This window comes from Chiloscyllium punctatum, chromosome 44, assembly GCF_047496795.1.
Source record: "Chiloscyllium punctatum isolate Juve2018m chromosome 44, sChiPun1.3, whole genome shotgun sequence".
NCBI lineage: Eukaryota > Metazoa > Chordata > Chondrichthyes > Orectolobiformes > Hemiscylliidae > Chiloscyllium > Chiloscyllium punctatum.
Genome location: NC_092782.1, coordinates 48,166,738 through 48,180,539, shown reverse-complemented (window position 1 = coordinate 48,180,539; position 13,802 = coordinate 48,166,738). Strand labels below are relative to the sequence as shown.

The 13,802-nt window shown below is 42.8% G+C and overlaps 1 protein-coding gene across 1 annotated transcript in view; it reads right to left on the bottom strand.

Moving 5' to 3' along the window:
• Positions 1-1,140, bottom strand: part of LOC140466971 (carboxypeptidase A1-like) — a 35,700-nt gene extending 34,560 nt beyond the window's left edge. Inside the window, exon 1 of the mRNA XM_072562882.1 lies at positions 1,072-1,140. The gene's annotated coding sequence lies outside the window, so the exon portion shown is untranslated. The remainder of the gene's footprint in view (positions 1-1,071) is intronic.
• Between the last annotated feature and the right edge of the window lie 12,662 nt (positions 1,141-13,802).

The following is a 13,802-nucleotide window of genomic DNA, read 5'->3' as shown; positions in this document are numbered from 1 at the left end:
GGCTGTGGAATAATAATGTGGAACCAGGAAATGGCAGAGGAGTTGAATAAATACTTTACTTCGGTCATCATGTTAGAGGACACTAACAGCATTCCAAAAAACACTAAATAAAGAGCTAAAAGAAGGTGTGGAAATAAATATGATACTATCACAAGAGAAAAAGTAAATGGGTAAACTAATGAAGCCAAAGGCCTAGGGTTGCATCCTGAAATTTTAAAGCAAGTAGATACAGAGATGATGGATGCACTGGTAACAATTCTCCAACAATCCTTGACTTCCAGAAAAGTTCCAAAGGATTGGAAAGCTATCAATGTAACACGTTTATTCAAAAGTTGAGGCAGACAAAGAAAAGCACAAGAGATGTGGAGGTACAATGGTTCAATGGTTAGCATTGTCCTCTCACAGCACCAGGGACCTGGGTTCAATTCCAGTTTTGGGTGACTGTCTGTGTGGAATTTGCACACTCTCCCTGCGTTTGTGTGAGTTTCTGCTGATTGCACTGGTTTCCTCCCACAGATAAAGATGTGCTATTTAGGTGGATTGGCCAAAGGAAATTGCCCTGTGATGTCCTGGGATGTGTACGCTAGATGGATTAGCCATGGAAATGTGGGGTTATAGGGATAGGTTGGGTGTCTGGTTCTTGTTCGGATGTTCTTTGGAGGATTGGTGCAGACTTTGATTGCACTGTAGGGAGTTTCTGATATGATAGGCCTATTAGCTTAACATCTGTCATTTGGAAAATGTCTGATTCTGTTACAAATGATGTGAAAGCAGAATATATGGAAATACATAACACAATCAAGCAGAGTCAGCATGGCTTCATGAAGGGGAAATCATTCCTGACAAAATTATTAGAATTCTTTGAAGAGGTAAAAAAAAGGAAAGATAAATGGAAACCAGTAGATGCAATATATTGGCTTTTCCAAAAGGCATTTGATAAGGCACCACATATAAAGCAACTTAATAGGATAAGAGCTTATGATTTTGGATGGTATATTAGTATGGATAGAGAATTGGCTAAGTAATAGAAGACAGAGAATCAGGATGAGGGAGCATTTTAAGGATGGTTACCTGTAACAAGTGAAGTGTCACAGCAATCAGTGCTTGTCGTTACAATTATTGTATAGATTATTGGCTTGGATAACAGAAGTGGAATACTGTCACCAGGTTTGCAGATGACACAAAAATAGGTGAGAAGGCAAATAGTGTGGATGACGCAAACAGTCTACAGAAGGTTGGAGACAGATGAAGTGAGAGCATAAAAGATTAAATATAATGTGTGAAAATGTGTGTTTATGCATTTTGGCAGGAAGAATAGAGGAACTGAATATTATTTAAGCGGACAGAGACTGTAAAAAGCTGTATCACAAAGGGATCTGAGGGTCCTCATGGACTAAGCACACAAAAGCTAGCATCCATTTTCAATTGCAATAAGGAAGGCAAATGAACTTTATTTCAAAGGCAACAAAATCTAAAAATAGGGAAATTTTGCTAAAACTATACAAGGCGCCAGGTGGATCACACCTAGAATACGGTGAACAATTTTGATGCTCTTACCTAAAGAATAATATATTGGCACAGGCAGTCTAGAGAAGGTTCATAGGGTTGATCCCATTAAGGAGGATTTTCTTACGAAGAGAGGTTGAGTAAGATGAACCTTTACTCATTGGAATATAGAAGAATGAGAATGACCTAATTGAAACATGTAACACTGTTAAGGTGCTTGACAGGGCAGATGCTGAGAGTTTATTTCTCCATGTCTAGGACCAGAAAGCGTAAACTCAGAATAAGGGGTGCCACATTTAAGATAGAGCTGAGAAGGAATGTATTCTTTCAGTAGGTAATCAATCTATGGAATTATTTATGCAAGGGGCTGTTGAAACTGAGTCATTAAGTATATTCAAGGTTGAGAGAGACAGACTTTTAATGAGAATGGAATCAAGAGTTATGGGGATAAGGTAGGGAGGTGGAGTTGAGAATTATCAGATGAGTCATGATCTCATTGAATGGCAAAGCAAACTCAGTGAACTAAGTGGTTGCTTAGTCTTACAATTTCATAGGACATTTTTTGATGAAGGGTTGTATTAAGCAACCCAAAACCATCTCATTCAGATTTGCTATAGATATCAGAGGGAATCAGTTTAGCTCAGTTCGCTGGCCAATTGGTTTACAGAGTATTGTAATGCCAATAACGTGGGTCCAATTCCTGTCACCTGTTTGAGGTTACCATTGAAAGGCTCTCCTCTTCAACCTCTTCCCGTGCCTGACGTTTGGTGGCCCTCAGGTTAAATCACCACAAGTCACTTCTCTCTAATAAGAAAGCAGCCCCTATGGTCTGGTAAGACTATGGCAACACAACTACAAAGGTATCAGAGAAAGCTGAGACCTTAATCCTCTTTATCTGAATTGAAAAGATTGGCACTTTCAGAAATCACAGATCTTTGTTACGTGCTGTAGCAGAAAACAAATGTTATTCATTGCAAAAGTTAAACTTGATTACTCAAGAAACTGTGCAATAGAATTTCTAGGAAAAATATTGTATTGACGTAATAGTTTCTGTTAATTAAATAGTTTATTTTAATTAAACAGCTTATTTGTCCAAACATTCAATGCGTAGCTTTCCTGGGTGGTCAGGCAGCGTTTTTGTGATGATCTTAGAACCCATGGTTCTGCAACCCAGTAATTTTTTAAAAAGTTTTCTTTCAGTCCAATTAGGATTAGTGCCCATTATTTACCCCATGCCTTTAAATCCAGCTGGGACTCCAGACCCCGTTACTTGCAGAACAGTGAGTCCTCGGGTACAAGCTATCGACGCCACACAAATAATCAACCAACGGGGGTATAAGATATCACATGGAGACTGCACCCTTCGCGTCCCCCCTCCTATTTTCGGTTTTAATCTTGTGAAGTCCCTATGCTTTCAATTCATCCTCTGTGCTCTCCTAGGCCATTCAAATATGTTTCAGAGACAAACCTTGAAGGATTCTAACAGTACAGGGATAAGAATCAAAACTGGTCATTTGTTAGTGGATCTTTTTGTCTCCTTTAATCTCTATTTTCCTTCTTTCATTTCTCCATTTTGTTCTTATTGCCCTGGTCACTTTAACTCATGTTCAACCAATCAACATGTGCTCAAATGCTATGAACAGGTGTCAATGATCAAGTTCAGCAGCTCAACTCTGAAGTCGTGGAGTGAAGGGGGTTTGACAACCCGCCAGAATTGCCTTGGACTCTACTAGACTAATCTCTGGGACTCTATTACAAGTCTATCCCAGGAGAAAAAAAATCATGTGGGCAAGGAAACAAATTGTGTTTTTCAAAACTAATTTCTGCAAACACTTGTCTACAGTGAGAAAGATGTTGGGGGTGAGGATAAAAGGCGACTTGACTGACAGAATCATCTAACTGGTTAATGAGGAGTGAATTAGTTTCCTGATTGTTTTTAGAAAGGTGGTATACTGCATAAATGGACACGTCGGGCAGCCAATGGCAGATTTGTGGGGATGGGGCATTAGGAAGCCAATAATCATGTGGTGAAATCTTCAGGAATATGTGCAAACAAAATTGGCAACCATTGGATGGCTGTGCATTGGGAAACTGGGGAGTGGGGATGTGATTGTGATGTATCAAATTATGAGGGGCATATGCAGCATAAAAAGGAATGAACTTTTCCCCTTAGTGGAGGGATTAATCACCAGGGACATTGATTTAAGGTAAGGAGTGGGCAGGAGGTTTACAGGAAAAAAAATGGAAAAACAAAATTCACTCAAGGGAATCTGGAACTCACTGCCTGTAAGGGTATTAGAGGCAGAAACCCTTTAAGAGTTATTCAGATGTACACTTGCAATGCCAAAGCATATAAGGCAATATGTTATAAAATCAGTTTAGAATAATTAGGTGGTTGTTTTTGACCAGCACAGACTCAATGATCCAAAGGACCTTTTGCCTTGCTGTAGGCCACAATGACTCTCTGATTTCCCTCCAGTTAATGTCACCTGTTAACATGAGCCTTGGCATTAAACCATTTGTGGACTGGAGAAAGTAACTAACAAACCTTAATAAGAACAGATGATTAAGATTCACAATCTGTCATTGACTTAGCTTCATGATCAGCCAGGCTGCCTTCACACTGAAGCTTTCGGTGTATGCCAAAAGATACAAGACAGATTCTGGGGTCTCACTTTAAATCAAGCTCTCACCATAGAGCTCAGTCTTCATGTGCTGGTGTACATACACAAGGCACCAGCCCCAGATGGCAACCATTCTCTAGTATAAACAGGATCATCTGCTATGGAAAATAATGCATACAAGCAATTAGCTTATATTGGCCTCAGGACTCCCTTTTCCTGGTGTGACTTTACCCTAGAGCTGTGACCATTGTCAACAAATTAGATGATGTAGGAGGGCTGGCCATCATCCAAACTATTGTCCTTCACTGCTGCGCACAGCTCTCAGTCCGGCTGTATTCCAGTCTTATACATGGGGCAACTCCACTAATACATAAGGAGCTCATTGTGAATTGTCAGCCTGTTTTACCCTGCTCCATTCTCTGCAAAAGACAACGATGCAGGGCTAAAACTCTATATTGTTTCCTTGTGATCCCACATGCCGAGGATGCTTATTTGTGCCAAACAAAATTTTTCTGCCAATCTGTGGACCTCGTGTGCCTCCAATTGAGAATCTCAAGGGTTGGATTTTATCAGGCCATGAAAAAGGCTGTTAATCCAGGAACCTCATGTTTTCCTGCCAATGTTATCAGTGGCAAGAAGCTCAGTAGCTCAGTCAGAGGCAGTTAGTCAATTAGTTTGACCACCTCCCAACTCCCCTTCGCAAGAAAATGCCCTTTTTCTCTTTCCAAAGACTCAGATATGGTCATTTATAACGATGATGCTGCTGAGCATCTGACCCTTTGGTTGGGAAATACTTCAGGGATGGTTATCATCCTCAATTAGGCAGAGGTCACGGGGTGGCCTCTTATTTAGCAGCGATCAGTAACATGTCATCCTGGATTCTGCTGCTCTCCACATGGGCCAGGTTCTGTTGGCCTTGATACTGGGATTATTTGCTTCTCCCAAAATATTCCAGCCTTCACTTCAATGAATATAACTTCACAGAGGGCATAATGACAAGCTTCCAAATGACCCAGTTGTGTGGCAATTCCTTGCTGTAATTTTGGATGGCTGACTGCACACTTTGATTGAATTTTCAAAGCACACATGTCAGGGAAGATGACATTTACTTACCCAATAAACGTCTCCTGGCTGTAAACAGCCACTAGAAAAGCACCAAGAACCAACACAGCCCTCATTTTCATCAGGAAACGTGTCAAAAAAGCTTCTTTCACTGACGTTTATAAAGATTTCTTATCTTAGTCCAAGTGCCTTTATTAATTATTGCCTAAAGTTTATATATTTTTTCCTCATGTATCTTTTGTCTCCCTGCTGTCCAGTTCCCACAGTACAATGAGCTGAATTCAACCACACCTCCAGTTTCTGCTAGTCCCTATTTAGAATTCACAACACCTGCTGAGAGGAGAATTTATCCCATAACATGTTCTTTCTGCACCCTTGAAATTCACAGGACTAAAGGCTGATAACAAGTTTTAAGAACATATTGTCATGTTTCATTTCGTTTAAAGAATATGAAGCTTCTATATTTCACTTCTGGTCCATTCTTCAACAAAGGCTCTACACTGACCATGTCTGAGGCCATTACAGTGACACTACCTTCCTCCCCTCGCCCCTGTAACCTAGGCAGGCTTTTGCCAGGTCTACTCTGAAACCGTACTCAGGTAATTGTGAAAATACCAACCCTAAAGCTTCAGTACTTGGCAACAAACTTAAAAGCTTTGGACTTTAATATAACAGAAATCTGTTAAAAATGGCCTAGGACACTAAAATGGCTGCCAAAGTCACCTGAAGGTAGCCAAACTCAACAAAGAATTTACAAAAGAATGGCTGATAACATGACAAACGACAAAGGGCTGAACAGGCCTTTGTCTTGAAGCTGGATTAGTGGTGTTAGAAGAGCACAGCAGTTCAGGCAGCATCTGAGGAGCAGTAAAATCGATGTTTCGAGCAAAAGTCCTTTATCAGGAATACAGTCTGCCTGTATTCCTGATGAAGGGCTTTTGCCCGAACATCCTGCACCACTAATCCAGAATCTGGTTTCCAGCATCTGCAGTCATTGTTTTTACCTTTGTCTTTAAACTTTTTAATACACCCTATCCAAGGGTAATTACCTGGACTTGTAATGCAAAAAAGTGGATAGAATCACCCTCCCATCCTGCATTTCTCCCACCCCTACCCCGAGAGCCCTCTGAGAGGAAAACATTCCTCATTTGGCTTTAAATCGGACTATCCCTTTTAATTCTAAACTCCCAACAAGGGGAAATGTCTTAGCATCTGAGAATTCGCTCTGCACCAGGTTAGTATATCAGTAATCCTAATAATCTGTTAAAGGGCAGGTTGTGTACTTGCTGGGATAGTCTGCAAGTCTCCTTGGGTACTGAAGTTTGCAGCAATGATGACAACACTCTGAGCTTCCATGGCATCAAGCTTGGGTCCCATGACCTCAGTCTATACAGTGCGGACACTGTGGATATTTCTCCAGCCGTTCTAGAGAGACAATTTCTGACGTGATGATTCCCGAGGAGACTGGAATATCAGCCTCTGCTCACTACATCACGGGTAGTTCCACAACTATCATTGTGGAGCTGGTCACAGATTTCATGCTGGAAATGCCGGGGTCCAAATCTGAGCAAATCTCTGGGCCAAATTGGAGTAAGTTCCACGCTGCTTAACAATGATGACAGGCCACCTGGAAGGTCTGCCAATGCATCAAGCTTCACAGTGTGCACCCTGACTACCACCTTGTCAAATGCCCAGAACTAATCTGTGGCATTGCCCTCTAGGGAACCAGCATATGAACCATTCTTGCTAAAAGGCAGGATGAGCAGAGTAGTAATCTTAGGATTGCTACTGGTGCCACGGGCTAGCAAAGCCAGGAACAGAGCGAATACAGATAAACACGTGGCTGCAGGGCTGGTGTAGGAGGGAGGGCTTTGGATATGTGGATCATTGAGGGCTTTAGATATCTGGATCACCTTCTGAGGAAAGTGGGACCTTTACCAGATGGACAGATTGCACCTGAACTGGAGTGGCACCAATACCCTGGGCAGGGGGTTTGCTAGAGCTCTTCAGGAGGGTTTAAATTAGTTTGGCGGGGGGTAGGGACCGGAGCTGCGGATCTGAGGATAGAGTAGCTAGTGAACAGTCAGATACAGCGTGCAGAGAGTCTGTGAGGAGGGATAGACTGTTGATAGGATAAAGCTACAGTCAATGTGATGGGTTGAAGTGTGTCTATTTTAATGCAAGAAGCATCAGGGATAAGGGTGATGAACTTAGTGCATAGATCAGTGCTCGGAGCTATGATGTTGTAGCCATTACAGAGACTTGGATATCACAGAGGCAGGAATGGTTATATGGATGTTCCAGGGTTTAAATGTTACAAAAGGAATAGCGGGGGAAGTAAAAGAGGTGGGGGAGTGGTAGTGCTAATCAGGGATAGTATCACAGCTAGAGAAAGGGAGCTCATTGAGGAGGGTTTGTCTACAGAGTCAGAATTGGGGGGAAGTCAGAAATAGGAAAGGAGCAGTCACTTGATTGGGAGTTTTCTCCAGACTCCCCAGTAGCAACAGAGACATGGAGGAGCAGATTGGGAGGCTGAGTTTGGAAAGGTGCAGAAGTATCAGGGTTGTTGCTATGGGTGGCATTAACTTTCCTAATATTGATTGGAACCTCCTTAGTTCAAATAGTTTGGATGGAGCAGTTTATGTCAGGTGTGTCCAAGAAGGATTCCTGACTCAATATGTAGATCGACCAATTAGAGGAGAGACCATATTGGATTTGGTGCTTGGCAACGAACCAGTTCAGGTGTCAAATCTCTCAATGAGAGAGCATTTCAGTGATAATGGCCTTTACTGTAGTCATGGAGAGGATTAGGAGCAGACAGTGTGGGAAAGTGTTTAATTGGTGGTGGGAGCATTACAATGCTATTAGGCAGGAACTGGGGCACCTAAACTGGGAACAGATATTTTCAGGTAAATGCATGACAGAAATGTGGAGGTTGTTTAGGGAGCGCTTGCTGATAGTGCGGGACAGGTTTGTCCCACTGAGGCAAGGAAGGATTGGTAGGGTAATGGAACTTTTGGTGACAAGGGATGTGAAACATCTAGTCAAGAGGAAGAAGGAACTTACTTAAGGTTGAGGAGGCAAGCATCAGACAGGGCTTTAGAGGGTTACAAGGTAGCCAAGAAGGAACTGAGAGGGTAGGATAGCCAGAAGGGAGCATAAAAGGGATTAAGGAAAACCCTATGGCATTCTACACTTATGTCAGGAACAAGAGGAGAGCCAGCGTGAGGGTAGGGCTGATCAGGAACTTGTGTCGAGTAGGTGGGGGAGGTCTTTAATGAATACTTCACTTCAGTATTGACTACTGAGAGGGACGTTGAACATTTATGAGGACAGCATGAAATAGGCTGATATACTTGAACAGGTTGATGTTAAGAAGGAGGATGAGCTGAAAATTTTTAAAAGCATAGCAATTGATATCCCGGGCCAGACAGGATATACCCAAGGTTAGTACAGGAAGCAAGGGAAGAGGTTGCTGTGCCTTTGGTGATGATCTTTGCATCCTCACTGTCCACTGGAGTAGTGCCAGATGACTGGAGGGTGGCAAGTGTTATTCCCTTGTTCAAGAAAGAGAAAAGAGATAATCCTGGAAATTACAGTCTAGTCAGTCTTACATCTGTGGTGGGCAAATTATTGGAGAGAATTCTGAGACACAGGATTTATGATTTCTTGGAAAGCCATAGTTTGGTTAGAGATGGTCAGCAAGGCTTTGTGAGGGGCAGGTCATGCAACACAAGCCTTATTGAATTCTTTAAGGATGTGACAAAACATATTGATGAAGGTAGAGCAGTGGGTGTGCTGTACATGGATTTTAGCAAGGCATTTGATAAGGTTCCCTATGGTAGGCTCATTCAGAAAGAAAGGAGGCATGGGATACAGGGAAACCTGTCTGTCTGAATACAGAATTGGCTGGCCCATAGAAGACAAAAGGTGGCAGTAGATGGAATGGATTCAGCCTGGAGCTTGGTGACCAGTGGTGTTCTGCAGGGGTCTGTTCTGGAACCTCTGTTCTTTGTGAGTTTTATAAATGACTTGGATGAGGAAGTGGACGGGTGCGTGAGTAAGTTTGCTGATGACACGAAGGATGGTGGAGTGGTGGATAGTGTAGGGGGCTGTTATCGGTTGCAAAGGGACATTGACAGGATGCAGAACTGGGTTGATAGGTGGCAGATGGAAAAGGGTGAAGTTATTCATTTTGGAAGGTCAACTTTGAATACAGAATACAGGGTAAAAGGCAGGATTCTTGGCAGTGTGGAGGAACAAAGGGATCTTGGGGTCCATGTCCATAGATCCCTCAAAGATGTCACCCAAGTTTATAGGGTTGTTCAGAAGGAGTATGGTGTGTTGGCTTTCATTATCAGGGGAATTGAGTTTAAGAGCTGCAGCTCTATAGAGTCCTAGTTAGACCACAGTTGGAATATTGTGTTCAGTTCAGGTCATCTCATTATAGGAAGGATGTGGAAGCTTTAGAGAGGGTGCAGAGGAGATTTACCAGGTTGCTGCCTGGCCTGGAGGGCATGTTTTCTGAAGAAAGGTTGAGGGGGCTAGGGTTTTTCTCGTTGGAGTGAAGAAGGATGAGAGGTGACTTGATACAGGTGTACAAAATGATGAGAGGCATGGATAGAGTGAATAGTCAGAGAATTCTTCCAGGGCAGAAGTGGCTATCGCAAGGGGGTATAATTTTAAGGTGATTGGAGGAAGGTTTAGGGGAGATGGCAGAGGTGGGGGGTTCTTTACACAGAGATTGGTGGGTGTGTGGAATGCACAGACAGTGGTGGTAGTAGAATCAGATATATTAGGGACAATGAAGTGACTCTTGAATAGTTGCGTGGATGATAGTACAATAAAGGGTATGTAGGTTAGTTTGATCATAGAGTAGGATAAAAGGTCAGCATGACATCAAGGTCTGAAGGGCCTGTACGTTGCTGTACTGTTCTATGTTCTATGTTCTGTGTTCTATGTTCTCTGAAGGTCTGGTTGTAGTCCACTATCACCAGCTGAGTTGCCATGTGCAGATCCTGAATCTATGCTGCTTTCAGGCCACAGAGCACAATGAAGGTGAGATAGGGATTGTGAAGGGCCATGAGGACACAGATATACCATTATCCAGCTTGTTCATAGTGATGCTAAACGCCATGGTCTCTGTTCCAGCAGTCCTCATGACGTGGAGCACAGTCTCCTCTTGAGGGGTCATGTGGTACGGCTATGCCTGTGCCCCTCCTGTTCCACTCAGTTCCCTCATGTCCTGGCACCTTGTCCTGCATGAGAAAGGAAAGCAATTCGATGAGCTTGATGCAATGTGATTGGATAGTATGCCTACAAATAGCTGATGAGCTGGAGGTATGTGGAGGCAGCAAGAGTTGGGCGCAAGGTTGACATCATTGAAAGACATGTGAGGGTGAAGTGGACTGGATGGTAGGCATGAGTTCTGATCAGAAAGTAATGGGACCCCAGTGCATGAAGCAATGTGTAAGGGTGATGGCGTGAGAGATAGGAGACATCCAGTGAGGACCCTTTCACTGAACTCGGTTACTCATGTCAGGTCATTAGACTTCTTGCAGCATTGTTGTCACATCTTCAGGGCTAGAGTCTGGGATTTGACTTCCCTGGTCACCTACTCCCATTTTTTTCTCAAAGATCACTTTGGTGTCTGCGGGCCCCCTGTGGAATTGTTGTTTCTCCCCTACTTTGCAAGCCCTGTATTAATTCCTCCAGAGCTATGTCAGTAATCCTCGTATTGCTCCATTCATTGTCTTTCTCCTTACAGCTACTTTCTGTACTGGTAGCAGCTTCTATAAAATTTGTACAGCTCCCCTTTAAGACATGCCACCTAGCTGCAAGACATGATAGCCACACACACTGCCCCCTTTTTACCATCCAACTAGTTAGTGGCATGTTCAGTACTGGACTATACAGTGAAAGCAGCATTTGGATGCCTTTCCCTTCCTAAATCCAGTCTCAGCTCCCCATTTGCACTGGCTACTTTGAAGATGAAGAACTTTCTGACTTTTATATGACCACATACAAATGACATTGGCTGCTTATTTGAGCTGAAAGTGACCCACTTTCCTGGCGTTCTGGTGGATCTGTCCCACGTCCTGATTTTTGCCCCTAATGGAAACATCCGGCCCATGTATTAAATTATAAATCAAGATCCAACATGAACTTGGCACTGAGTGTTGATCACAAGGAACTCATAGAATAATAGCCATTATTTGTGCAGAGATGTGCTCAAATACAATCAAAGGCAAACAATCAACAGTAAGCCAGAAATGTTTTATTGCAGCTGAAAGTAAACTGGATCTTTAGCCAAGCAGAAGTAAAAAACAATGTTTTGCTTCTTTTAAAGAGGCTTTCCTTTCATGCACCAGTTAATACACCCAGTGAATTGGTAAATTTGTAGAGAAACGCATTACCATTATTTTTCATTGTATGTGATTCACATTCCTCTTATGCATCTTTCCCAATCTACATCATTCGAAAAGTTTGTTTCCCATTCCAGTTTTCTTTGTCCTTGTCCAAATTCATAGGCTCTGGTTGCTCTCCCTTGCACCCTATCAAGTGGTGACCTGACTATGCTTGTGGGGTCAGTCGAAACACTTCATTAGATCAGAGCTGATCTAAATTTCAATGGCATTCGCCCACTGTTGCTCCCTTTATAATCTTATTCAACGACAAAAAATATATTGGCTTCGATCTAGAAAATACCAATTGACACCACCAGCACCACAGACGTTTTTTTGGAACGATTGTTATGAGAAGGTGTGCGCGTGTGTGTGTGTCTATTGTATACAATTGACCCATTTCCTCCTGGCAAGTTGAAGTAGTGAACAGCCTGGGTAAATTCTCCTGATTGTTAGCCAATGTGTCTCTGTTGGAAAGCTTGTCTATTGAATGGGAACTTGCCTGGGCTGCTCCTTGAACAGACTGTGAACACCTATTGCCTGGTAACGCACATTAGAAGTGGATAAGGTACTAGAGGACAGTGGAAAAGCACGTTTAAAAGATGAAGGAAGAAATCTGGAGGAAACGAAAGAATACTTTCCATTTAACAAAATATGATCATTACATCAATGAAGCACGTTACAAACATTTTACTGAATAGTCCCTTAAACTGGCTCATCATAACATGTGCTACCCCAACAGGTCCTGGAAGATTCAGTTCACTGTGTGACCACTGCTACCCCAGTCACAAAGATGGTCCTTTTTTTGAAAAGCTGCTTCTTTTTCCTAGGATACTGTGTCCTTGATTATTTTCAGAGGAGTCGTAAACAGTCCTGGCTCCAAATCAGCTGGGTTGGTACTAAGATGAAAAGGGTATTGGGAGGCCTTCTAGTTTTTACATAAACAGATGAGACTTCAGGCCAACGTTTTCATGATTTAGAAGTGACCTGTATAATGAAAGAGGAGGGGAAGCTGGAGTCTTGTTTGAGTCAGTGCAACAGTGGGCTGTGTGGAAACAGGCTGCTAGACCCTATCTCCTTCTGCCCTTCTAACTTCGACCTGTCAGCCTTTGTTTCATTTTCACTCTATGTTGAGGAGTTTGTTGATTGGGACTGTTGTGTATTTTTGGAATAGCATAATTCAGTCTAGTTTGGATAGACTGAGTTCTATGGGTATTCTATAATCTCTTCTTTGTGTTTCTTTCTGTAATTTTGTGAATAACATTTTGTCTGTTTTAAAACCTGGTAGTCAACCGAGCTAACTTTCTCCGGGCAATTTTCACTGTACACTTACCGAAACAAATTGCAAAGTTACGGTATGGGCTGCCTGCTTAAGACTGTTTGAGTGGTCTGGCCTAATCCATAACAGATTGGGGGTTCTTTGTGGGATTTAAATAGTGAGGGCTAGTAGCTGGTTCCTTTATTTCAGGTGTTGGTTTGGTTGGGTAGACAAAGGCTGTTTCAGTTGCCAAGAGTTTTCTGGAGGTGGACGAGGTGAACTTAATAGTTTTACACAAGGTGAATAAGACCAGCTGCTGGAATGAGCAGACTTTTTTTTCATTTCAAAAATATACTTTATTCATAAAATATTTTGATGATCTGTACAATTGGTCATGCCATACATACGTAAACATTCCATTTCTTTGCATACACAGACAGAGTAATCATTCATATATACAGGTCTGTACGATTACTATCCACATATTTAGCTGGGGTGTCAGCAGAGCCCCCTTACTGCGTCGGCCCCCTGTGCTTAGGCAGGCAGACGTTACACGGTGGTCCTTCCCCACCGTGCCTTGGCGGCAGCTGCCCCAAGCTTCAGCGCGTTCCTCAACACGTAGTCCTGGACCTTGGAATATGCCAGTCTGCAACACTCAGTCGGGGTCAACTCCTTCAGCTGGAAGATCAACAGGTTTTGGACCACCCAGAGAGCATCCTTCACCGAGTTGATGATCCTCCAGGCATGCTGGGGCTGGAGCTGACTCCTTGTGTGAGGAGAGGAGGGATCATTTCAGCAGTAGCTCAGCATTTACACCTGCTGGAAACACCATCAGGATCGGTAGAGATGGCAAGGATTCAATTGCAAATGAAGCAACTTGAATCAGAGGCAAGAGATAAGGAAATAGCAGCAAAAATGAAGCAGTTTGAGTAACAATTAAAAGCTGAA